The sequence below is a fragment of the Sus scrofa genome, chromosome 2 (genome assembly GCF_054392235.1).
Source record: "Sus scrofa isolate SSC_HxYL_T2T_F1_AM1 chromosome 2, Sscrofa_HxYL_maternal_Yorkshire_Landrace_v2.0, whole genome shotgun sequence".
In the NCBI taxonomy this organism is placed as follows: Eukaryota; Metazoa; Chordata; class Mammalia; order Artiodactyla; family Suidae; genus Sus; species Sus scrofa.
In genome coordinates this window covers 133,269,182-133,295,228 of record NC_139384.1, presented here as the reverse complement: position 1 = coordinate 133,295,228, position 26,047 = coordinate 133,269,182, and the positions used below count along the sequence as shown (strand labels likewise).

Here is a 26,047-nt window from a genome sequence, read left to right as displayed (position 1 = left end):
CGAACCTGTGTGGCTCAAGAGTCAACTGTATAAGTAAAATGTGTTAGCATGTGTTTTAATGCTAGTGTACCATTCAAGTTACAAAGTACTCATATTGAAGAGCAGACACTGGAAAAATACCCGTCTATAAATTGATATATTTTTAGGTTTCATGGGCTTCATAAATCAGAAATAATCATAATATACTTTATCATACAAATGAAAAGGCCCTGGAGTTTGTCATTGTTCTCACTATTCATAACAAGCTCTTATTCCCAGAGTAATCACTGATCGGATCCCTAAAAATTAATTTTGTAACATGCCTCAGTAAAGGACTCCATTCTCCTGCAGGCTTTTATTGTAGTTAGTATAATACATTGACCCAAACCATTTAGTCTTATCACCCACATATGTCTCTCCTTCTTCCTTATATTCTCATAAAGCCCTCTGCTTTTTTTTTAATACTCAAAGAAAGCACTGATATAGTGTGAAGTATGCTAAAAGTAACTTTTGTTTAAGAAGCTTAAGTTTCAAGTACTTATTTTCCCAAAAGTAGTTGTCCTATGTTGATATTATGATTTTAAATATTTCCTCTAGTTTTATAATAGTAACAATAAACTATTTTTTTTTTTTTTTTGGCTGCACCCATGGCATAAGAAGTTCCTGGGTCAGGGATCAAAGCTGTGCCATAGCAGTGACCCCAGATCCTTAACCCACTGACCCACTGAGGAACTCCAATAAACTAATTTTGAAAAACAAAATCCATTTGATTTCCCCTAAATTTACCATTTTATAAATTTACCTTGAATTATAATTTGCCTTACTCAATGTTTAGAGGAAATTAGTAAATATATTTTAGTTTTATGGAAAATGTTAAACCTCATTTCACAAAAGGAACTTAAGATGGCTTAACTATATATGCCCAGTTAAGATAAGATAATAAAGGAGAAAACTGGAAAAAGAGAAGATGAAATCAAGGTCTACTCAAATATATGCCATGAGTGCTGCAGTGCCTATATACTCTTTCTTAAGTGGGCTGCAAATTTAGCTTCGCATTTCTAATAGTTGATTTAAATGTTATAGAACTTACTGAGTTTCTTTTTTTAAAACTAATTTTTAAAAAATGATTTTTATTGCTGAGTTTCTAAAATAAGAAACAAAGTAGTACGTTGAGAGAGACATTGCTATTCTTAGTAATGAGGCCTGAACATAAACAAACTGTGAGAATATGCTAAGCACTCACTATGTGTTTACAGAAAATACAATGAAGATTCTTAGCGTGAAGGATTTTAGGGAACAATACTACTGCATACCCAATATTTAGGAATATGAAACATACTTCTCAATTGGGCCCTCATCCCTTCCTGGCTTCTTTGCTCTTCCTTATGCCTTATTCTTCCACTCTCCACAATGACTTTTTAAACCTTCCCTACTTTCTTCACGTTTTCTAATCTTCTTTACTCACCTCTCACCTTTCCTGTCTCAGAAAATGACCTACTTCAAAAACAAAATGGAAGCCGTCAGCAGGGAGCTGATACAAAGGAATCTGTACATCTGCATTTCCTTCCTCTTCTCTTGGCATGCAGTTGTGGGGCTGCTCCTTCCTAAGAACAATTCCTGCACTTATGCTATAGATTCTTCTTTTTTTGAAAACCTGTGCTAAACACAATTCCTTCTCTCTTGTGTATTCAACCTCTTTGATTGCATTGAAATATACTCCAGACTCCTTAATCATAGAAAATGCCCTCCTTGATCCTACATCCATATCCAGCGTCAATTCATTCTCTCTCCCCTCTCCATTAATAGTTAAACTTCCCAAAAGAGTCTGTGCTCACTACTTTCTTCACCCTACTTTCTAATAACCCTTCAAGCCATTTCACTCTGGGTCCTCCAGAATGGCACTTGTGAGATCACCAGTGGCCTCGATGTCACCAGATCTTTTAAGCATCCTTTAACTTGGTGAGTTCTTTAGTTATTTCCCAAAACCTTCCTCCTCATTTTGATGAAAGAGGCAGAGTTCACTTCTGTGGCTCACAACCAAAGAACCCCAATAGGTACTGACACTCCCCAGCTTTGACCTTTATGTTCCACTCACACTGTCCTTTTTTCAGTTCCTTAAATAAGCTCTATTTTTTTCTCCTATCACAGGGCTTTGGCACATACTGTGTCCCTTATCTGGAATTCTTCCTCTTCCTCTTCACTTGGTAATTTTATTCTTTGAGATTCAGATCAAATGCCCTTTCTTCTGGGAAACCTTCCATAGACCCCTAGACTTGATCAGTTTCCTCTATTACATATTCTCCAAGCCTAGATACTATTTATTATGTCTATAAAGGATATAAAGATAGCTCTCTACGTAGCTATGGGATAGGGTCTGAATTTTAATTCTAACCACATTGTGACATTCTAAAAGACATAAAATAGATTCTTCAAGTAGGATATGGGTGGCCAGTGTTTGAACAGGTTAGAATACCCTCCTAAGTCAAAGTATTTATTTCCTGACACCTCAAGTCTTATTTATGTTTACATTGTTATCCATTTTTCAACTCAGTGTAGCAAAGATAACATATAAAACAATAATGCACATTCTTCAAGCTTAAAATTTTTTGGGAGACAAGGTGGGGACAGGATAATATCACCAACTCTGTTACTTCAGTGTTCATGTCCAGCCTTCCTAGAATTGAAATTAGGCTCTATTTTAGATTTTTTTCTTCTCTTACATCCCTTTCTTTCATTATTATACATCTGTGAAATCAATTTACCTGAGACCAAGTTGGGTGAGAAAAGAACTTCTGGGAAGAAGTTCCTGATGACAAATGATTGTCTCTTTCCCTAATCTTGATTCAAAGTAGGGGCAAGTGACCATAGAGACTGGAGGTGAGTCTTAAACTTGGGAAAATAAAAGAATTATTTATTAATATTTTAATACAGCTTGATGATCTAGTGAGAAAACTGGGCTTTATTTTTCACTGCTGTCAGTTCATGAAAGAACAGAGTGACTTTTGTAGTATAGACTGATAGTTGCCTTCTCCAGTGTTCAGTGTGATCATATGGGAGAAAGACTATACTTTCCAGCATCCCTCATAACTAGTCTGATGTGTGACTATGTACTGACCAATGAGATGTGATGAAGATTATGGAAGCCCTAGGGAATCTTATAAGACATCTGGCATTACCTGTTACCCTCTTTCATATGAGCAGTTGTCTTAGGTCATGGGGTGGCATGCTAAAATTGGTGGAGCATTAAGATAGAAGCCTCTGTATGAGCTCAAGGGGCTATCTCAGAACTCATTTTAAGAGAGGTAAAATAAACATTGATATTTTCCAGTTTAAGTCACAATCAGCTGAACCCAATCTTAGGTGAATCCCCTGACTCTACCATCATCAGGAGTGTCCTACAGCCTGGATTTTATTTGTCTCCTGAGAAGGATAAGATATTTTTTGTCTTTCCAAGAGCTGAGGTCAATCCCTTTTTAAGGACAAGCTGTCAAATACTATTGGGTAATGGCACAGCAGGTATGAATAACTTTATTTATTTATTTATTTAAGATATGGAACAGAAAGGTCTTTAGAGAAAAATGAAAGGAATTGGGATGTTGGATGTGTACTTGAGGTCTGGGGAAGACATTAGGGTTTATAGTTTCAGATAGTGTGAAGATCAAGTGTGGGGGAGTCATTTCCTTCATCACAGATTGAGAGCCTTAGTGACCAAAATTGAATATCAACCTCTGTCCCATTTTTTTCTGGATTCCATGAGCTCTAGATTTCTGGATTCCATGAGCTCTAGATTTCTCATTTGAAAGATTGGAAAGGAAGGTAATCCGAGATGATAACTTTTGTTGGATTTCTCAAAAACCTTGTTCTATGGAGGTATCAAGCCAGATTTGATGCATTTTGGAACACAAAGAAATGTTACTTTGGAGTAATTTGTGCCATTAGTGTAGGATGAAATGTTCATGATTTCCTTTTACTTTTCACTCCAAGCCCGCAAGGTATTTCTCCATTCAAAAAGGGTGTCTTGTTTCAACATGCCAAGTGCCAAAGCATTTAGGTTGAACTTTTATAGCTGGAAATTAATTCACTTAATAAATTCAACAAATAAATTAAATTTATACTTTGTGCCAGGTACTGTTATAAACTGTCAGGATCAGCCAAACAGCAAAGACGAATCTCTTTCCTCCTTGGAGCTTACTTTTTAGCTGGTGGGCAGACAATAAACATAATACACTATTAAGTAGAGCTTGCTAGAGAGTGATTTAGTAGGAGTCTCGGAGTAAAGAGATGCAACATAATTTTATATCCTGGCTGCATTAGACCCAAAGAGAGGCAAATCTGTCTGTGTTAGTGAAAGTATACCAAATGAGGGAATGCAGTCCAGTGAATTTTAAGGGAATGGCCTTTTGTAAGCTTACTAGAGAATTCCTAAAGTTACTCAAAATAGTACTTTTAGGTATCACTGAAAATCCTGCCAAAAGTAGCAGATTTGAGGAGCAGACATTTGATCCCAAACATTTTGCAGCTTATAAACAGGGTAATGCCTCAACAAGAGGTAAAGACATTAAAAATATAACAGAAGAATGAATGTCTTGCTTTCCTGAGGCTAAGGACTGTGGTGAACTTGGCGTGTAGTGACACCCTCCAAGGAAAGAGGTTCATTTCTATTGGCCTTTGAAAATTTTTCCTGTTACAGCAAACTTCCTGAAATGTGTGCATATTGAGAACACTTTGGCCTGGGTGTGGTTATCTCAGGATATAAATGACCTGACATAGGGCTGATTGCACAGAGTAGAAAGTTGAGATGTTTCTGGAATTTTGCATTCAAAGTAGCCATTCAATGACAGCTGCAGTTCAATGGCTCCTCAGCTTGTGGTTATCTTGTCCTCCAACGAGAAGTCAGGCCATGTTTTTTCTTGGCATAATATATGAAAAGTTTAATCAGAATCTGCAGATGTTGTTTTCTTGTCACTTTGTGTGCATGTGTGGTTATAGTTATTTATGGTGTATAATTATATGCTATGAAGCATGTATGTGAATATATATAACTATATATATATAACACAAAATGGATGAAATATAGTTTTATGTTATGTGTACATGTAAGTATATATAAGCACATATATATAAATTTATACTATTTTGTAACTTTAAACCATTTTATGTACTTTTATTTTTTATTTTTTGTCTTTTTAGAGCTACACCTGTGGCACATGGAAGTTCCCAGGCTAGGGGTCCGAGTGAAGCTGTAGCTCTCGGCCTACACAACAGCCACAGCAACGTGGGGTCTGAACTGTGTCTGCAACCTACACCACAGCTCATGGCAATGCTGGATCCTTAACCCACTGAGCAAGGCCGGGGATCAAACCTGTGTCCTCATGGATGGCTAGTCAGATTCATTTCTGCTGAGCCATGAAGGGAACGCCTTTATGTGCTTTTAAAAAGATTCATTTCACTCCTTAAAAAAGCTAAGCTTGTGATTTGGAAAGGTTGTCACTAAGTAGTAGATGTCTAGAGTTTGAGCTGTGGGATTTTAATTTTTCTCAGTTCAGATTAGGTTCTCTGTTCAAACTCCAGCAGTAATTTTCCCTCTCTCTCTCTCAATCAAGTAGTGAGATGTAAATATGCACACATAGATACACAGAGGTTTATATGAACTCTTACATACACACACACATGCATTCACCTTAAAAAAACAACTGAGCATGGGAAACACTGTGTTTAAATACAGTGCTCTGCAGCAATTTTCTAATGAAATAATTTTTCACTCACCTTTTCTCTGTTACCACTTTTCTAATTTTAATGTATTTCACACCCAGACTTGAATTACCAAATTTGATTTAAATCTTACCCTATTTCTCTTCCTGGGATGATTTCATGACTCTGGGACCTCATGCTCTGGATCAAAGCTTTGCTACATCTCAGCAGCTGTCTTAACTACTCTATAGAGAGCAGTTTGAGTCTTTCCAAGCTCATCAAAGAGAACGTGTTAGTTTGCCTTTCTCATTCCCCTGCTCTCAGAACATCTGCTTCCCGTCTCTCATATGCAGTAGGCTAATGGGGAGAAAATGTGTAATAGAGGGTGATTCTATTGAGAGAATAAATGCTCTCCTGGTTAGGTCTTCTTACCATTTTGCTCCTGATTAGGATGAGAGCAGTTGATTAAATATTGTGTGCCAGCAAGGATGCTGGGCAAGGGGTCAGGTGATCTTAATGACTGTCCAAGTCTGCTAAGAGGTAGCTCTGTCACTTTAGGCAAATCATGGATTCTCTGATTCCCCATTACTTCATCGATAAAACAAGACAATGGAATATTATGACCTTAAATTTCTTAAATTTTTTTTCTTTTTATGGCTGCACGTGGCATATAGAAGTTCCTGAACCAGGTGTTGAATCAGAGCTGCAGCTGCCAGCCTATACCACAGCCAAGGCAATGCCAGATCTGAGCCACATCTGTGACCTACGCCACAGCTTGTGGCAACGCTGGATCCTTAACCCACTGAGCGAGGCCAGGGATCAAATCCACATCCTCACAGACACTGTGCTGAGTTCTTAACCCGCTGAGCCACAATATGAACTCCTTCTTCAAATTTTTCTGATCCTTCTTATCATATTGATCTTATATATGAAGTGATTTTTCCTAGCTCATAGCCGACTTTAGTCCTAATCATTACATTCATTTACAACCTTTTCTTTATAAAAATTGAAATTATAAGATTCCTGTATGTAACTGAAACCCTTCGAACAAATTTGAATAGAAGATTCATCCAGTTTTATTTTATTTTATTTTTGCTCTAGATTCTTCTACCAAAGGTTCTTTATTAGATGTTTGTCAAAGAGTTGTCATTTTGCATAAATGGCCTACCTCATTGAGAACTTGTTCACAGACATTCATTGTAATGTTACAAACTCCTCTTTGAAATGAAAAATGTAAAGCCATATGATTAATAACTGAGTGATTATTTTAATAAATGCAAATGTAGTTTCCAAAAAGACATGTTAGTTGGACAGAATAAAAAAAGTCCCCAAAGTTTCCAGCTGGAGTGGAGTTGAGGACATGAAAGTGGGTAAGTGCTCCTGGGGAGAGAGGTTTGAGGCCAACAGCCCTTAACATTGAAAGGCTTGGAAGAGGAAGAGGAGCCCTCACAGAGGACTGGAAGAAAGGAGAGACAGGAGACAAAGCAGAGGAGCATCCAGTCAGAGAAGCCAGCAGGGAAAACTTTCAGAAAAGAGGAAGTGATAAGGAGGCAAAATAAAATAAAGATTTAAAAGCATCTTTTGCTAGGAAGAAATCTACTCAAGGTTTAACAATTGGGACTTATTTTAAGGATACTTATGGAATTTCAGGTAGATCTGAGAACAAAAACCAGGCACAACTGGACCACAAAATCATGGCCACTAGGGTCTGGAAAACCACCAGGAGCCAAAGCTTTCCCCCCAACCCCTTTCCCAGGGGCCACCTCTGAGCAGCTGCTTTGTTATCTGTTCTCGGCCAACACCTTTCCCTCTGGTTTCTCATATTTGGCCACAGTGCCCTCCCAGGACCATTCCCTCCTCACCAACTACCAAATTTCCTTTGATCTTAATGAAGATTTGGGAAAGAGAGAACCTAGCCAACCTTTTTATTTTGAGGCTGTACACACAAATCACTAATTTCTCGTCTATCCTGTGGGTTGGCTACCTTTAGATGACATGTCTTCTCTTGGTTAATCAGTTGTGACTAAGCTGGGGAATGCTTGGGGAGAATCTCATGGTAGAGAGAGCATCTAGGTCTACTTGGCAGAACCTATGGGCTGTAGCCCAGCAGGTTCATTCTGAAGGGCTGTGGACTGGCTTAAGTCAGAAGGAGAAGTTCGCTTGGCAGGTGATTGATCAGCATATCTAGCACAGGGTCCAATTCAATGAATCGCCCATATAATTTTGGAAAGAATGATTTCAGTGGACTGGTGTAGGGTGGCAATCCCATTACAATGGAGTGAGGGGTGAGTGGGAGGTGTGCAAGTGAATGTAGTATGTGTAGATTAGTTATTTTAAGCAGGGTGGTGGGACTTGGCATAGGAGGCAAAGAGATAAAGATGGAAGGTAAAGGAAGTGTATAAATTTGATAAAGGACATTTTTTAAAAATTGAAAGCCTAGGAGTAATTTTAGCCATTTATTTTCTGAATTGAATGAAGGAAAAGTTGAAGATAGAGAGAGAGAAAGTATGATCAATGGAACAGGTTTGCTGAGAGCAGAGAGCAAGTGGTAGGGTCCATCTGAGATGACAGGAGGATGGGAGAAATCACTATTGGAGAACTAATGAGGACTGCTACCAAGAGAGAGCTCCCGTCTCAGTCAGTGGTAAGACCATGTGCTCAGGATACAAAATTATCATTGTTTATTCAGATAAAAAATATATAGATAAAGGCTTTGAGCCAGCTACAGTTTTCACCAAAGGGAAGGCATACTAATACCGTGTCCAATTTAAATTTATTTTTAAAGGAAGTTGATTTAGACCCCTAATGTTCCTTGGGTAAAGCCTGCTAGTAGAAAGAACTCCTGCTGACCACTCTGTGTGCAGTTTCCCGCCTTCTGGTTGCCCTTAGTTAAAATGGCTAGCACAAGTCTAGTAAACATTTGTGCCGTTATTGTAGAACTAAAAATACTGAATAATAAATGTTCACTAGTTTAGATTATTCTTTTAAAAACCTAATATAAAAGCTTGTTTCCTTGCTTAGTTTTTTGACACAAGTGGTATTATGACATGAAGATACTTTCTCTAAATTCAGGTGTTCTATAAGATATTTATTTTTTCCCCACCTATCTTTTTTTTTTAAATGATTTTTTTCCCATCATAGCCGATTTACAGGATTCTGTCAATTTTCTACTGTACAGCAAGGTGACCTAGTCACACATACATATATACATTCTTTTTCTCACATTATCCTGCTCCATCATAAGTGAACTAGATATAGTTCCTAGTATAATACAGCAGGATCTCAAGATACTTGAATTTAAGTTCCCTGTCTTTTCAAGAATTTGTAAAGATATTTTTTTACAAGTTCTTCAGTTTATACTGGTAGGGGTGGAAAATTAGCTTGCTCTGTTTAATTCTTTCCAATGTGAGTAGGCACCTTACAGAATTTACCCACATTGTTTTATTCAACATGCATTTCTTTTGCATTTGCAACATGAAATGTGGTTTGCAGGTGCTTATTAGGATGTAAACCAAGAAAGACTCACAGTGCCTGCTCTCAGGAAGCTCACATTATTTGAGAACATCTTCTTCCACTGCTTGAAACACTTACTTCTGTTGTTAAAAAACCAAAGTGCTCTTTGGGTGTGCTACCATATCATCTGTTATACATTTTCTTAGTGCTTGAATTTATCTTTTAATTTGTTCTTAAAAACTGAATTTTTTTTTTAAAATAGGAACTTGTATCATCTCAATCACTGTTAAAATTATTTTTCCATAGTTTGTTCTCTTTTCATGAATTACTGAAGGTGAAACTGAATATTGATTTTAAAAATCACACTCTCTACCCTGAATCTGTAGGTTACTTTTTTAAAAGTTGAAGTATAATTGACATACAATATCATATTAGTTTCAAGTGTATGTCAGAGCTGTTCAGTATTTATATATAAAACCCTTTGAAGTGGTCAACATGATAAGTCTAGTTACCATTTGTTACCATACAAAATTATTATAAAATTTATGATATTTTCTGTGCTATACATTACCTCCTCATGAATATTTTATAACTGGTATTTTTTACCCCAGTTCCCTTCCTCTGCCTCCCTCCTCCACGTCCCAATCCTCTGGCAACCATCTGATTCCACCTGTCTAAAAAATAAAAAAATCAAACAGATAAAATGGAAGCAGACTCATACATACAGAAAACAAACTGTTAGGTCACTTCTTTAAGTCCTCAAATCCTGTTTCCCAAGTCTGAGGAAGATGTACAAGACACTGGGTCTTCACCTAGATGCCTAGAGGGGGCTTGTCCCTAGGGAAGGGCTAGAAATCTAAGACTGTGTGAATTGTGCACTTTATGAACAATAGATTTAACTTAGAAACAGATGCTGTGTTTAAAAAATGAAGTCTAGCTAATTACATTTAGGGCTTCCAAAAACTACATGTATGAATATAGATCTTCCTCTGGGCACCCATACCGCCAGGTACATTGATTTTCATTGCATTCCAGCTGCTCATATTTATATGTTCCCTAAAGACAGCAATTTCTTAAGAGCTGGTGCTATTTTCTTTTATTGTGGACCAAATGCTTTAGCCATTGTGTCTTTCATGCTTTATTCTAAGATTCACACATGCCATGTTTCATATTATCATTTATTTACAATTAGTCTTATGTTTATGTAATGAAATTGTTGTAATGTGAACTGCTGTCCCAACTCATACTTCTTCCACCTCAAATTCTAGACTTAAGTCTAAGGAGACGGATTTCTTCTAACATGGTCGTCTGCTCTCTCTTAAACCTTTCATTCAGCTCTGGCCTTACACATAGGCCACGTTGGAACAATTTGATGAACCCTAATGAAACTATTAGAGTTTCTGCTGGATCACTATGTCTACAGTTCCATCACTGAAGATGTACTCCCACCTTAGACTATTCAGGCCACTATAACAAGTTACCATAGAATGGGTGGCTTATAAACAACAGAAATTTATTTCATACAGTTCTGGAGGCTGGGGATGCCAATGTCGATGTGCTGGCAGATTCGGTGTCTGGAGAAAACCCACTCCCTGTGAGCACACAGAAGGTGGCTGTCTTCTGTGTGCTCACATGGCAGAAAGGGAGGAACTCTAGACTCTTCAGCTCTACTCTCCTGACCGAATCACCTCCAAAATCCCTCTCCCACTCCTAATACCATCGCATTGGGGATTTCATTTCAACATATGAATTGGGGCGTGGGGAGGCATAAACATTCAGTCCTTACAACTTGACACTGCCATCTGTTATTATGCTACTTCTCCAGCCTCCACAAGGGATATACATTTGCCTAAGATAAAGTATGTAGGTTGCACTGTGCCTACTTCCACTAGCTGTAAGGACATGTGGTCTCGAGCCACCAATGACTCAGGTGCATGAGAGTGGTGGGTTGTTGCTGAGCTTGTTCTTCTGTCCTCTGGCCAGTTTGCTGTGCACAGTCAGCCTGTAGACTACGCACATAAACCTCTGGGGGTGAGGGAGGAAAGCTTTGCTTTTCATTCGCTGTATGAAGCACAGCGAGAGTCTTCATGCTATCCTCTCTACCTGCCCCGTCTTTCCACCCCTGCCTCATGACATCCTCTTCCCTCTTCTCCTTTCCACCCCCTTTCCACCTCTGCCTTAAATGTTCATGTGAGCTTCCTCCCCAACCTTCCCTCAAAAATCAACCATTCTTTTGGGAAAATGATGCCTCAGAATTTTAGTGCGTTTAAATCTAAATGATATGGTTTGAAGGTAAACATATGTGAAAGTTTGCTTTACCTTGTGTAACAGCTGTTTATAGAAAAGTTATCTGTCAGTTGAACTTTTGGAAATGTAAATATGTTTTAGTGCTCCAAGGGAAATCTTTATTTAAAGGAACTCAGCAGTGAGACTTGTAGAATGATCCCCTTTTTGGGATATAAGTAATACAAATTGTTTTTGAATTTGGAGTTTAAAGAGATTCTCTTTCTTTTTATTATTTGCAGGTGATATTTTGGTGTGTAGAAATTGGGATTGTGTTCTTATTACACCATTATTTCCAGATTGTGAGGCAATTCAGTTCAGTATGAATCTGAATTAATTTGCAAAAACTAATAAGTAAATCGATCTCTATTTCTGTTTCTGTCTGTCTGTGTCTCTCATGTACTCGCAAACAATTGTGACATAAATATTCTTATAAATTACACTGCAATTGAAGTGTGGAAAGAAAGGAGGAACTGTTTAATTCTCTATGCTGAGGGATACTGGGATACTGAGAAACTTGAGGAATTTTGAAGAGTTTAAGTTGTAAATGAAAAAACGATTTGCAAATCTTGATAGACATCTTCTCTGGGAACTGTTTTGTCTCTCAGTTATAGCTACTTTAAATTTTTTAAATGAAATGTCAATTTCATTTTAAAATCATAATGATTTAAGATTTCCTTAGCACATTTGGCACTATCACTTTGTGCTTGGTAATCTGTATTTCATATACCTAGGGGAATTTATTAGGGAATCAAAGCCTATTTTCTGTAATTGGTCTTTCTGCCAGAGTCCAGCAATACTTCTTTTAAAAACAGAACAAAACAAAACAAACTGTATGGGCAAGCTCATTTAATCTCTATCTATTCTGAAAGTTCGTTTTTCTTTTTGATATTCATTTTGTTGTCCTTAATAACATAGCTTCTTAGATTGTGAAGAAACTGGGACAGTAAGGACAGTTTTATATCCCAGGTCCTTAGGTATCCTGTTGCATATTCCTGCTTCCAGACAGCTAAGAGTCTCAGTAAGAAGATTTTGACAGATACCTTTTGTCTATTTAAATGAAATTAGTACCATGTTGTGGCTGAGCACAACTTCCCCCAGTTTAGAATTCTATTTGTCACCTTTAAGTCCTGCAGATTTCAGAGACAAAGAATAATGCAAGTAAAACATAAGCTGCAGATATCAGTTGTACGCCTCCTGCAAAGAACACAACTGTTAATTAAAGAGTGAGAAGGATTCTCTCTGAAGTTGCTTTACATCATCTTGGCTGCCTGGCTTTGAGTTCTTCATAGGGATCTACAAACCAGAAACTAATGATAGTAGTTAGATTTATTACAGATTCCATTTGCAGCAATTCAGAACTTCTGATAGGTCTGAGACCAACTAAAAAAACTCATGGGGATACTAATTTTTATGTATTTTGCTAAGCATAAGTGATATAATAATATTGCTTATGTGATCATAGTCACATAGACAGATCATAGACCCCCTGAAGGTCTAATTATTCTTAAGAAACCACAGATAAAGGGGATTGTTTTATGTCATTTTAAATAAGATATTAGTGTGACCCCAGTAAAACATAAAAGATGACAATGGAATAGTATAAACCAATGGGAAAGCTATAGATTAGTGCACAAACAATATTGTGGAAATCAGTTAGTCTCTACCCCTCCTACCTTATGTATCAAAACAAATCCCAGAAAGGCTAAGGAGTTTAGTGTAAGACATGAATATATAAAGCTCATAGAGGAAAATGCAAGTCACTATTTATCTTGTTCCTTTTGGGTTGCTATAACAAAAATACCATACATTGGGTGGCTTAGACAATAAATATTTATTTCTCACAGTTGTGGAGACTGAGAATTCCAAGATCATCTCTGGCAGATTTGGTATTTGGTGAGAGTTTGTTTCCTGGTTCATAGATGGCTGCCTTCTCACTGTGTCCTCACAAGGCAGAAGGAAGAAGCAGTGCTATCTGGAGTCTCTTTTGTAAAGGCACTCACTAATCCCATGCATGAATGCTCCGCCCTTGTGACCTAATTTCTTCCCAGAGGTCCCATTTCCTAATACCACGCCACTGGTTATTAGGGTTTCAAAACATGAACTTTGGGGGAACAGGAACATTCAGTCCATTGCTCTATTAAATTAGAAGGATAGATTTCTAAGCATGAAAACAAATAGAACAAATGATCTGAGAAAAATTGTTTTATTTTACATTAATATTTGACCTGTTTTGGAACTGTGGGAAGATAACCTCTAACAAGTGTGAATTCTACGAAGTTTCAATGAGTAGTGTAAACTTAATTTTTTTTCCTCCCGCACCTACAGCATATGGAGGTTCCCAGGCTATGGGTTGAATCAGAGCTACAACTGCAGGCCTACACCACAGCCACAGCAACAAGGGATCCTATCCGCATCTGTGACCTGCACCACAACTCATGGCAATGCCAGATCCTTAACCCACTGAATAAGGCCAGGAATCAAACCCACAACCTCATGGTTACTAGTCAAATTTGTTTCCACTGCACCACAGTGAGAAGTCTGTAAACTGTTCATTTAAATTCCATGAACAGTTTAAATGTTCATGAAGTCTCATGTGAACATTTAAGCCCAGAAATAAATCTGTGTGCTTATGGTCAATAAATCTATGACAAAGAAGGCAAGAATATGCCATGGAGAAAAGACTGTTCTTTCAATAAGTAGTGATGGGAAAACTGGACAGCTACAAACGAAAGAATGAGATTAGAACATTTTCTCACATTGTATACAAAAATAAACTCAAAATGGATTAAAGACCTAAATGTAAGATCAGAGACCATAAAAATTCTAGAAGAAAACATTGGCAGTACACTCTTTGACATAAATCATAGCAATATTTCTTTAGATCTGTCTCCTAAGGCAAAGGGAACAAAAACAAAAATAAGCAAATGGGAACTAATTAAACTTAAAAGCTTTTGCACAACATTGGAAAACATTGACAAAATGAAAAAACAGTCCACTGAAAGGGAGAAAATTTTGCAAATTATGTGACTGATAAGAGTTTAATATCCAAAATATAAACAGCTAATACAACTCAATAGCAAAAACCAAACACTTCTATTAAAAAATGGGCAGAAGTCCTGATAGACATTTTTCTCAAGAAGACACACAGATGGCCAATAGGCCCATGAAAAGATGCTCTACATCATTAATCATCAGGGAAATGCAAATCAAAACCAAAATGAAATATCACCTCACACCTGTTAGAATGGAACTCATCAAAAAGAACAGAAATAACAAGTGCTGGCTGGTGAAGATATGGAGAAGAGGGAACACACTAGTGCAGCCACTATAGAAAAGAGCGTGGAGGATCCTCAAAAAACTGAAAATAGAACTATTATATGATCCAGCAGTTCCACTCCTGGGTAGTTATCCAAAGAAAACAACAAAAACACTATTTTTTAATAATGATTTTTATTTTTTCCGTTATAGCTTATTTACAGTGTTTGGTCAATTTTCTACTGTATAGCAAGGTGACACAGTCACATATACATGTATAGATTCTTTTTTCTTATGTTATCATGCTCCATCATAAGTGACTAGACATAGTTCCCAGTGCTACTCAGCAGGATCTCATTGCTAATCCATTCCAAAGGCAGTAGTCTGCATCTATTAACCCCAAATTCCCAGTCCATCCCACTCCCTCCCGCTCCCTCTTGGCAACCACAAGTCTGTTCTCCATGTCCATGATTTGCTTTTATGTGGCAAGGTTCATTTGTGCCATATATTAGATTCCAGATATAAGTGAAATCATATGGTATTTGTCTTTCTCTTTCTGACTTAACTTCACTCAGTATGAGTCTCTAGTTCCATCCATTTTGCTGAAAATGGCATTATTTTGTTCTTTTTTTTACTGTGGAGTAGTATTCCATTGTGTATATGTACCCTGTCTTCTTAATCCAATCATATGTTGATGGACATTTGGGTTGATTCCATGTTTTGGCTATTGTGAATAGTGCTGCAATGAACATGCGGGTGCATGTGTCTTTTTCAAGGAAAGTTTTGTCCAGATATATGCCCAAGAGTGGGATTGCTGGGTCATATGGTAGTTCTTTGTATAGTTTTCTAAGGTACCTCCATACTGTTTTCCATAGCAGTTGTAGCAATTTACATCCCCACCACCAGTGCAGGAGGGTTCCCTTTTCTCCACACCCCCTCCAGCATTTGTTATTTGTGGACTTATTAATCATGGGCATTCTGTGTGTGAGGTGGAACCTCATGGTAGTTTTGATTAGCATTTCTGTAATAATCAGTGATGTTGAGCATTTTGTCATGTGCTTGTTGGCCATCTGTATATGTTCTTGGAGAAATGCCTAATCAGGTCTTTTGCCCATTTTTCCATTGGGTTGTTGGCTTTTTTGCTGTTGAGTTGTATAAGTTGTTTATGTTTTTTAGAGATTAAGCCCTTGTCAGTTGCATCGTTTGAAACTATTTTCTCCCATTCTGTAAGTTGTCTTTAAAAATTTTTTTTATAGTTTCCTTTGCTGTGCAAAAGCTTATCAGTTTGATGAGGTCCCATCGGTTTATTTTTGCTTTTATTTCTGTTGCTTTGGAAGACTGACCTGAGAAAACGTTCATAAGGTTGATGTCAGGAATGTTTTGCCTGTGTTTTCTTCTAGGAGTTTGATGGTGTCTTGTCTTACATTTAAATTTTTAAGCCATTTGGTGTGAGGATGTGTTCTACTTTCACTGATTTACATGCAGCTGTCCAGTTTTCCCAGCACCACTTGCTGAAAAGACTTTTTTCCCCCCCATTTTATATTCTTGCCTCCTTTGTCAAAGATTAATTGGCTGTATGGTTTTATTTCTGGGCTCTCTATTCTGTTCCATTGGTCTGTTTGTCTGTTTTGGTACCAGTACCACAGTGTCTTGATTACTTTGGCTCTGTAATATTGCCTGAAGTCTGGGTGAGTTATGCCTCCTTCTTGGTTTTTATTCCTCAGGATTACTTTGACAATTCTGGGTCTTTTGTGGTTCCATATAAATTTTTGGATTGTTTGTTCAGGTTCTGTGAAGAATGTCATTGGTAATTTGATAGGGATTGCATTGAATCTGTAGATTGCTTGGTGGTATAGCTATTTTTACAACATTAATTTTTCCAACCCAGGAACATGGAATATCTTTCCATTTCTTTGCATCCTCTTTAATTTCCTTGATTAATGAAAAACATTAATTTGAAAAGATAGCAAGATATGGAAGCAACTTAAGTGTCCATCAACAGATGAATGGATAAAGAACATATCATGTTCATTTACACACACACACACACACACACACACACACACACAAAATGGAATACTACTCAGCCATAAAAAGGATGAAATTTTGCCATTTGCAACAACATGGATGCACTCGTAGGGTATTATGCTTAGTGAAATAAGTCAAACAGAGGAAGACAAATACCATATGTTGTCACCTGCATTTGGAATCTAAAAAGTAAAGCAAACAAATGAATATAACAAAACAGGAACAGATTCACAGATAATAGAGAACAAACTAGTGGTTCCCATTGGGGAGAGGGAATGAAGTGGGACAAGATAGGAGTAGGGACTTAAGAGGTACAAGCTACTGTGTATAATATAAATAAGCTACAAGGATATAGAGTGCAGCACAAGGAATATAGGAATATTTTATAGTAACTTCAAATGGAGTGTAATATTTAAAAATTTTGAATCACTGCATTGTACACTTGAAACTATTATGATACTGCAATTAAACTATACTTTAATAAAAAATAAGCAGGAAAATAAATAGAACAAATGGTGCAAGAAAAATTGCTTTATTTTATATTAATATTTGATATATCTTGGAAACTGTGGGGAAACAGTCTCTTGTTTCTGAGCTGTAGATGAGTTGCTGCTGTTGTAACTTTCAAGGGTGTGATTCTCAGAGCTATTGCTGATGGACTAAAAAGTAATGTGAGCTTGGGAAAAGTCATATAAATAGCCTTATAAGTGTGTTTCAAGTCTATTAGCTTTTTGAAATCATATAGGAGTAAACACAAATTATACTCCCTTTTCTGTGTTTGTCCTGCTCTCCCCACTAGGAAAATTTGTCACAGTTCAATATTTATGAAATTAAAATGTTGAAAAGTGAAAGTGGAAGGAGAGAGAAAGAGAGAGACGAGAGAGAAGGAGGTAAAGGACAGAAAGGCTTTAAGAGGAAAGGAGAGGCTGTCCAGTTTTCCCAGCACCCTCATGGCTCAATGGATATGAATGTGACTGGTAACCATGAGGATGTGGGTTTGATTCCTGGCCTTCCTCGGTGGAATAAGGATCTGGTATTGCTGTGAGCTGTGGTGTGGGTTACAGATGTGGCTCGGCTCTGACTTTGCTGTGGTTGTGGCACAGGCCAGTGGCTACAGCTCCGATTTGACCCCTAGCCTGGAAACTTCCTTATGCTGAGGGAAAAAAAAAAGTGGCAAGGAGAGAAAAGAAAAAGAAATGAGAATTGGAAGAATAGTGGGACAGTCTCTGTGCCAATGTGAGGTTAGAAAAGCAGACTAGAGGATAAATAAATAGGAGAAGAGGAGAATGATGGAGTGTGTAGGGTGGAACTAGTTCCTTCATTTCAGTCTTTGACATCAAGCTGTGGTCCCATCTACCTAGTGCCTCTGTCTCTAGAATCCCAGGACACTTGGTTCTGTTCTCTGTTCCCAGTATGTTGCATGTGTATCCTCCTCTTTTGGCATTTTTGATTGGTACCCCTTTCTTAATATTTCAGGCCTTGAGTTTCTTCTATATCAAGGACTGAGCTCCCCTGGACATTCCTCTCCCTGCCTCAGATGGCAAACTTTCCTTAGTACAGACTCAGACCTACGTAGCTCTGATATTCAGCTTGCTTGTCTTCCCGGGGAAGCTGATTCTCCTGATGTCATACATTTCCCATTTGCCTCAAATTTCAGTCCTCTGGCTAGTATGGCTTTCACTTTGTTCTGGGATGGACCTTTTGGAAGGGTTTCTCTGATGCCTTACAGGTTCCTTGGAAAACAGGCCTCCTTGATCGCCAGATTAATAGAGGGCTTTGGCTTCTTGTGATCACAGATCAGGCTTCTGGTTCTTTCTCTCTGGCTTGCTTCATCTGATTGTCATCACACTTGTCCTTACTATAGCCCTGTCTGCAATTACAATTAGCCTCATGAAGAGTTGAAAACCATCTGGTTCTATCCCTGAGAGACTAACGTCCCCTCTAGTTATTCCATCCACTGGATGGGTGTCACCTTGATAGGTGGCAGTAACTATGGAATGAGCGGACAGTCTTTACGGAATGCCATGCTTTCCAAGGGGCTGGTGTCCATCAAGGCAGTCTTAGCCAGATAAGAGCTGGATGAAGGTCGGAAAGGGCAAGGTGTATCTGTTCAAATGACTAATATATATGATTCACTGGTAATTAGCACTGTTGATTCAATTTGTAAGATTTTTACAATACTACAGATTGTTTTAGTTTATGAAAAATTTCAGAGTTTGACTAGAATACGTGGTGTGAACTAACTGTGCTTCAGAAGGTCCTAGTCATATAGCACAGTAGCACAGAAGCACTTCCTCTTGGGTAGAACTGCTAAGGTTGTATAGAACTTCATGACCCAATTCTAGTGCCAGCTGTGAAGAATGCATTTTTTTCCTGCCTTTTCCAGTTGGACAACCTTATAGTTCAGATCGCTTTGGATTCTGGCAAATACTTTAAAAAAATCTTCATTCTTCAAGACAAAAGCTGCCTGCCTTGTATTTTTGGTCTGCCTGAGAGAAGTTGAGGTGAGGTAAGATCCAGGGACGTTTCCTCTGAACAGAGAGCTGGACATTTATCCTTGACATTTCCAGCTGAGTGTGCAAACATCTAGCCAGGCCAGTGAGGGCAGTTGATGTTTTTTCTCCAGAATTGCATAACTGGCCCACATGGAGTCATCAAGAGCTTCTTCCTACTTCTTCCTGGCCCTCTGCATGCCTTTTGTTTTTGCTTCCTCTAGCTGTCTGGCCTCTGACACTTTCTAACATACTATATTCTCTCATGAATACTTCTCTCTCATGGTAGTCTTTTTGATTTCGTAAGCATGACTTATTGTGAAACTTCATGACTGTGGGTCTCTAGTTTCTTTTGATCCTGGGCCAACACTTTTCTTTTGAAAGGATCTTCTTGTGTAAATACATTAAAACTGCTGAAGGCATCCTCCCCACATTGACATGTTGAAGACAGAAGGCTGTTGGCTTCCTGCCCACAAGATTGCTATGGATGTTGAACCACAATGGCAGAGACTGGGCATATCAGTTGGGTGGATTATGTTGGATACATCTCATAAAAGGCAAAAAGCAGAAGACCAGGATGGGATCAAGGAATAGAAAGTCAGGATGTGCTTTACAGATCTTGTTTTTTTTTGGGGGGAGAGGAAAAAATATGACCATGTTGGCTAGAAAATTAAAAGCTCTACTAGTTGGTAAAGTTATCCAAGTAGGCAACTGATAAGAATACACCCAATGTTTCACATTCTTGAGAATACAATCTGAGTTACAGTTATCATCAGACTTTGGGATTTTTGAAAATACTTGTGGGGCTCACATTTTGAAAACATACCATTTGATCTGCTCCTTCCTCTAGCTCCTTTCAAAATTTGGTTTGCTAATATCTGCTTTCTAAATCATCAGCTAGCATGCATGTGAAAACATAGGGTTTTAAAGAACATAAGCATGTATTCAATCACCAAAACTACAAATACAGCTACTAAGTGCCATATTATAACATTAGCTGGTGCTACTGTTGTGTGGCATCTTTAATTTCTAAAAAAGTGAGTTAAAATAAGTTTAAAAATTGGAGAGTTTTGTCTGATGTTTGATTTGTATGACTAGGTTATAAATTCATACTTGAAAACAGTAATATTGAGGTATAAAAATATTGGAAATATGAAGTCAAAAATGAACTACAGATGCTAAATTTGAAGTCCAGGTTACATGGATGGTAGATAGGACAAGGAGACATTCAGGAACCCACACATGCCATGAATGACTGATTGTTATGTTGCTTCTAAAATGCAAGTGAAGAGTTCCCAGTGTGGTGCAATGGTATTGGTGGTGTCTCTGCAGTGCCAGGATGCAGGTTTGATCCCTGGCCTGGCACAGTGGGTTAAAGGATCTGGTGGTGCCACAGCTGCAGCGTAGGTTGGATCTGATCCCTGGCCTGGGAACTCCAAATGCCTTAGGGAAGCCAAAAATGGGGGAAAAAAAAAGACACATTAAAAAACAAATAAAATGCGTGTGAGCTGATGATGAAAATTTCACTCTTTTTTTTTTCTTAAGTTGTGTCAGTGCTTTCCCATTATCCTTTGAAGTACGGAAATAATATTGGCTCCTAAAACACATTTTATTAAGACAAGTTGCAGCTCTTGGGTATGCTTATGTGTATTTACCACATTAAATTCATGTTTATATTGTCTTTGTATCTCAGGAATATGTTTCAGTTATCTGTATTACCTGTGATTCACTTGTGTTGCCCAAATGTCAAATGTGACTCCGCAATTGTAAATTTCTATGTAATAGTTTGTAAACAAAGTAAGCATACCTCGACAAGTCTCAGCAATAACAACTAAAATTGTATATTCACAGGCAACTCATCACACTCCCAACTGGACAATTGCATTTTTTACGATGCAGTCAATTTCAGATATGTTTAAAATTGTGAAAAGCATGCGAATCATGGAATATATTCAGTGCAAGAATTCTTTTCTCATCACTCATAGCCTTCCCCCATCTCTTACCCCAACTGGACTGAATAATAAAATAAAACAATGCACCATACTTAAAAAAATGCCTTGGATATGTATTGCGTTGTCAAAACTCATTAATACACTTAGCAGGAAGAAACCAACTTTGATGTCAATTCTATTGCCTATCCCAGACTAAATTTCTTAGCAATCATTCTTTTTCTCCTTTCAGGGGAATAAATTCTTTTTTTTTTTGTTTGTTTGTTTTTTGTTTTTGTTTTTTAGGGCTGCACTTGTGGCATATGGAGGTTCCCAGGCTAGGGGTCGAAAGGGAGCTGTAGCCACCAACCTATGCCACAGCCACAGCAATGTCAAATCTGGGCTGTGTCTGTGACCTACACCACAGCTCATGGCAACGTTGTATTCTTAACCCACTGAGTGAGGCCAGGGATGGAACATGCAACCTTGTACTAGTCGGATTTGTTTCTGCTGCGCCACAATTGGAAATCCCAGGGGAATAAATTCTAATTCAAAGAAGTTGGAGAGTAACTTGATGTATTCATCCGAGCCTGTTAATACAATCTATTAGAAATGCTTGTGGGACTCACCTGGGCACATATTATGTGTAGTGAGGCACATAGACACTTCCTGAACCAGAGTTGATCCTGTGGATGGGCAAGCCCTTGTGGTTCTTATTATGATTGTTGGATGCACCTCAGTAACAACCATCAAGGAACTCTGGGAAAAAAGGGATTATTACTTACAGGTCCTGGAGGTATATGGCACACCCAGAAACCACACCCAGAGATTGAGAGGGAGAGAGGTTGGACCTGGGGCTCTGCTTTCATCAGAGTTGAGGGTGGGATGCTTGGGGTTGTGCAGGTTCACTCTTTTTAAAAATAATTTATTTTATTTTTTTTAGCTTTGCAACTCCCTTTTTATTTTTTTTATTAAAGTATAGTTCATTTAGTATATATATAAATTTAGTGTATACACACACACACATTATTTTTTCTCATAATACGATCTTCCATCATGTTCTGTACCAAGAGGTTGGATAGAGTTCCCTGTGATGTGCCAGTTGGACCTCATTGCTTATTCATTCTAAATGTAATAGTTTGTACTAACCAACCCCAAACTCCCCAACCATCCCACTCTCTTCTCTCTCCCCCTTGGAAACCACAAGTCTGTTCTCTATTTCTATGAGTCTGTTTCTGTTCTGTATCTATGTTCATTTGTGCCATACTTTATATTCCACATATAAGTGATATCATATGGTATCTGTCTGTCTTTTCTTTCTTTCTTTTTTTTTTTTTTTGTCTTTTTGCCTTTTCTAGGGCCGCACCTGTGGCATATGGAGGTTCCCAGGCTAGGGGTCTAATCAGAGCTCTAACCGCCGGCCTTTACCACAGCCACAGCAACACAGGATCTGAGCCGCGTCTGTGACCTTCACCACAGCTCACGGCAATGCCAGATCCTTAACCCACTGAGTAAGACCAGGGATCAAACCCACAACCTCATGGTTCCTAGTCGGATTCGTTAACCACTGAGCTACGATGGGAACTCCAGTATTTGTCTTTCTTTTTCTGACTTATTTCACTCAGTATGAGAATCTCTAGTCACATTCACATTACTGCAAATGACATTATTTTGTTCTTTTTTATGGCTAAATAGTATTCCATTGTAGATATGTACCATATCTCCGTAATCCATTCATCTGTGGATGGACATTTAGGTTGTTTCCACATCTTGGCTATTGTGAACAGTGCTGCTAATGAACATACAGAGTCATGTATCTTTTTGAATTATAGTTTTGTCCACATGTATGCCCAGGAGTGGGATTGCTAGATCATATGGTAGTTCTATATTTAGTTTTCTGAGGAACTTCCATACTGTTTTCCATAGTGGTTGTACAAATTTACATCCCCACCAACAGGGTGTTTTTCCTTTTCTCCACACCCTCTCCAGAATTTGTTATTTGTGGACTTGCTAATGATGGACATTCTGACTGGTGTGAGGTGGTACCTCCTTGTAGTCTTGATTTGCATTTTTCTAATAATCGGTGATGTTGAGCATCTTTTCATGTGCCTATTGGTCATCTGTATATCTTCTTTGGAGAAATGTCTATTTAAGTCTTCTGCTAATTTTTTCATTTTTTTTAAGTTGTGTGAATTGTTTGTATATTTTGGAGATTAAGCCCTTGTTGGTTGCATTATATGCAAAGATTTTCTCCCATTCTACAGGTTGTCTTTGTGTGTGTGTGTGTGTGTGTGTGTGTGTGTGTGATTTCCTTTGCTGTGCATTCTTTATGGGCAAATTTAAGATGTCAGAATGGGAATTAGGAAGTGGTAAGGTAGAAGCAGAGTAACTCATTTGGTCAGTTATCTAAGTTCCCTAGAGCTTTCTAAAAGGGAAACTTCATGGATGGTGTCCTGGTTCCTTATCTAGTTGATTTGCTAGTAGCTGTGTCATATAGCTGAAAGAGTGTTCATTTCAGATGAATATCTTTGAAATGGTGGCTTGGCAATCAAATCTTAATGTTATGCATTTACATTACAATTGGTGACCAAGAAAGAACTTGAAGCAGGAGACAACCTATGCCCAACCCTCTTGAAAGGCTACTGAAAGTCCTCTGCCCTCACCTCAACTCACATTTTTTAATTTTTGGTTTTGATTAGAGTATGTATTTTTTGAAATTTAGACGAAAATTCAAATTAGAATTCTTTTTTGCAATTAGAAGATTCTTATTTGCAAGTCATTTCATAATAAATAAACATTTTTATGTTAGGTTGAATTTTGGGTATAAACTTAGAAGTAAAACATGGCTCGGGTAGGTGATCAGTGTGAATAATCGTATGTTACTTTCTGGCATGACATTTAGTAGGAGGGACAAAGAATTTATCAGATATCTCAAGAGTGGAAAATTCAATTTGAGAACTAATTTTTAGGAAATCAGCATTTTCCATAAAATCCACGGTACCTTTGCCTTTATGAGTCTAAGAGGATGTTCTAAATTCTACTGTTTTGTGAGGGAAAACTCATCTGTTCGGGTGAAGAATGATTTTTACACCCACTTCTTTGCCAGTTTTCATAATAGCTGTGGCAAGGAGCCTGCTGGCAGTCAACCCCCAGGTCCCTGAATGGGCTTTATTTTTTAATCAGAGAACTTGTGATCCTTGACAGGTAGACTCTAGCAGCTTAGTGTTTGATGCACATACTGGAACTGAGGAAGCCTGGATCTTACCCACTGAAGGGAAAAAAATCCTCTCATCAGGGTCACAAAGGGGACTGATGCTCAGGAAGCTTCTGTTGTGTTGTGAAACTCACCCATGATGCTGCATGGGGGAAAGGGAAATACACGGACTGTGAACTTAGAAGTTGTGAGGGCAGCAAATACAGGGCTCTGTCCTCCACCCAGCCCAGTGGAGGACAGAGTGCTCTAGGTGCTCTAGGTGCCTAAAGAAAGTATGTTTTCATTGATTAAGATGTATAGCCACACTATGGAAGATTTGATTTATATATGATTACTGTAATCTGAAATTCATCTTAAAGGAAAGAGCCAGGAACAAGCTTGCTAGACTTGCACAGGAAACCAATCCCAGTTTTGGATTGAGAAGGCTTTTATGTACAGAAGGGTGGAGAACTCTGTGAATATATTAAAATCCATTGGATCATACATTTTATTTTATTTATTTATTTTTTTGGCCACACCCAAGGCATATGGAAATTTTCATGCCAGGAACTGAATGTGAGCCTCAGTTTTGATCTACATCACAGCTGCAGCAACACCAGATCCTTAACCCAATGCATTGGGCTTGGGATAAAACCTGCCGCTCAGCAGTGACCAGAGCTGCTACAGAGACAATGCTAGATCTTTAACCTTCTGTGCCTTAGCAGAAACTCCTGGATTACATATTTTAAGTGCGTAAATTTTATGGTATGTGAATGAGCTCTCAATAAAGCTGTTACAGAAAAGATAATGACCAAGAAAATTCCCATGTACCACCTACAAAGTAAAGAAATCAGACACTTATTGTGTTTGTTTTCATAGTTGCCGCCTGTTTATGTCAACTGATACTGATTTTGCATTTACTGTATCATATGAAGCTTTCTTTCCAAGAAGACTTATTTAGTAAAAGCAGTGAGCAATATGAAGAAACATATTATGGTGGAATGCAGATATCTGAAGTTTAGGATAATGTATGCGTTATGTTTTTATTGGAGTTCACTTGCCTTAGAACATAGCCATTTTTATCTGTGTATTCCTTCATTAATTTGTTTAGTTTTTTAAAAAAATTGTTTTATATAGTTGATTTACAATGTTCTGTCAATTTCTGCTGTACAGCAAAGTGACCAAGTTATACATATGTACACATTCTTTTTTTCTTATTATCTTCCATCATGTTCTATCATGAGTGATCAGATGTAATTTCCTATGCTATACAGCAGGACTTCATTGCTTATCCACTCCAAATTTAATAGTTTGCATCTACCAACCCCAAACTTCCAGTCTTTTGAGGTCCTCCCATGCATCAGGCATGTCCTAACCGCCCCTTCTGGAGCTCACTGTCTGTGGAGATGGTAGGCCAGGCTAGCACCCTAATCAGACTATAAATCCTGAGTTGCAGGGTACTCTTGAAGGAAATGGTTGCAATGTATTAGGAATATATGAAACAAATAGAAAAGGGAGTAAAATCACCAAGGAAATAAACATGGATGGAAAACATGTATAGCAAAGAATAGTAAATGCATAATGAAGTTTTCCTTCCTTCCTCCTTTCCTTCTTTTCTTCCTTACTTCCTTCAAAAGATAAATTGAAACATATTTTTAAAATATCAGTTTATTTGAGCTAAAATCCATTGGAATTGGGCAGTGCCAAATCAGAAGTGGTTAGGAGTGCTCTGAAGCCAAGGG

The 26,047-nt window shown here is 37.9% G+C and overlaps 1 protein-coding gene across 8 annotated transcripts in view; it reads left to right on the top strand.

The window, feature by feature from the left end:
- The window catches only part of DTWD2 (DTW domain containing 2), a 1,117,698-nt gene that overhangs the window by 157,550 nt on the left and 934,101 nt on the right, over positions 1-26,047 (top strand). The window lies entirely within an intron of this gene.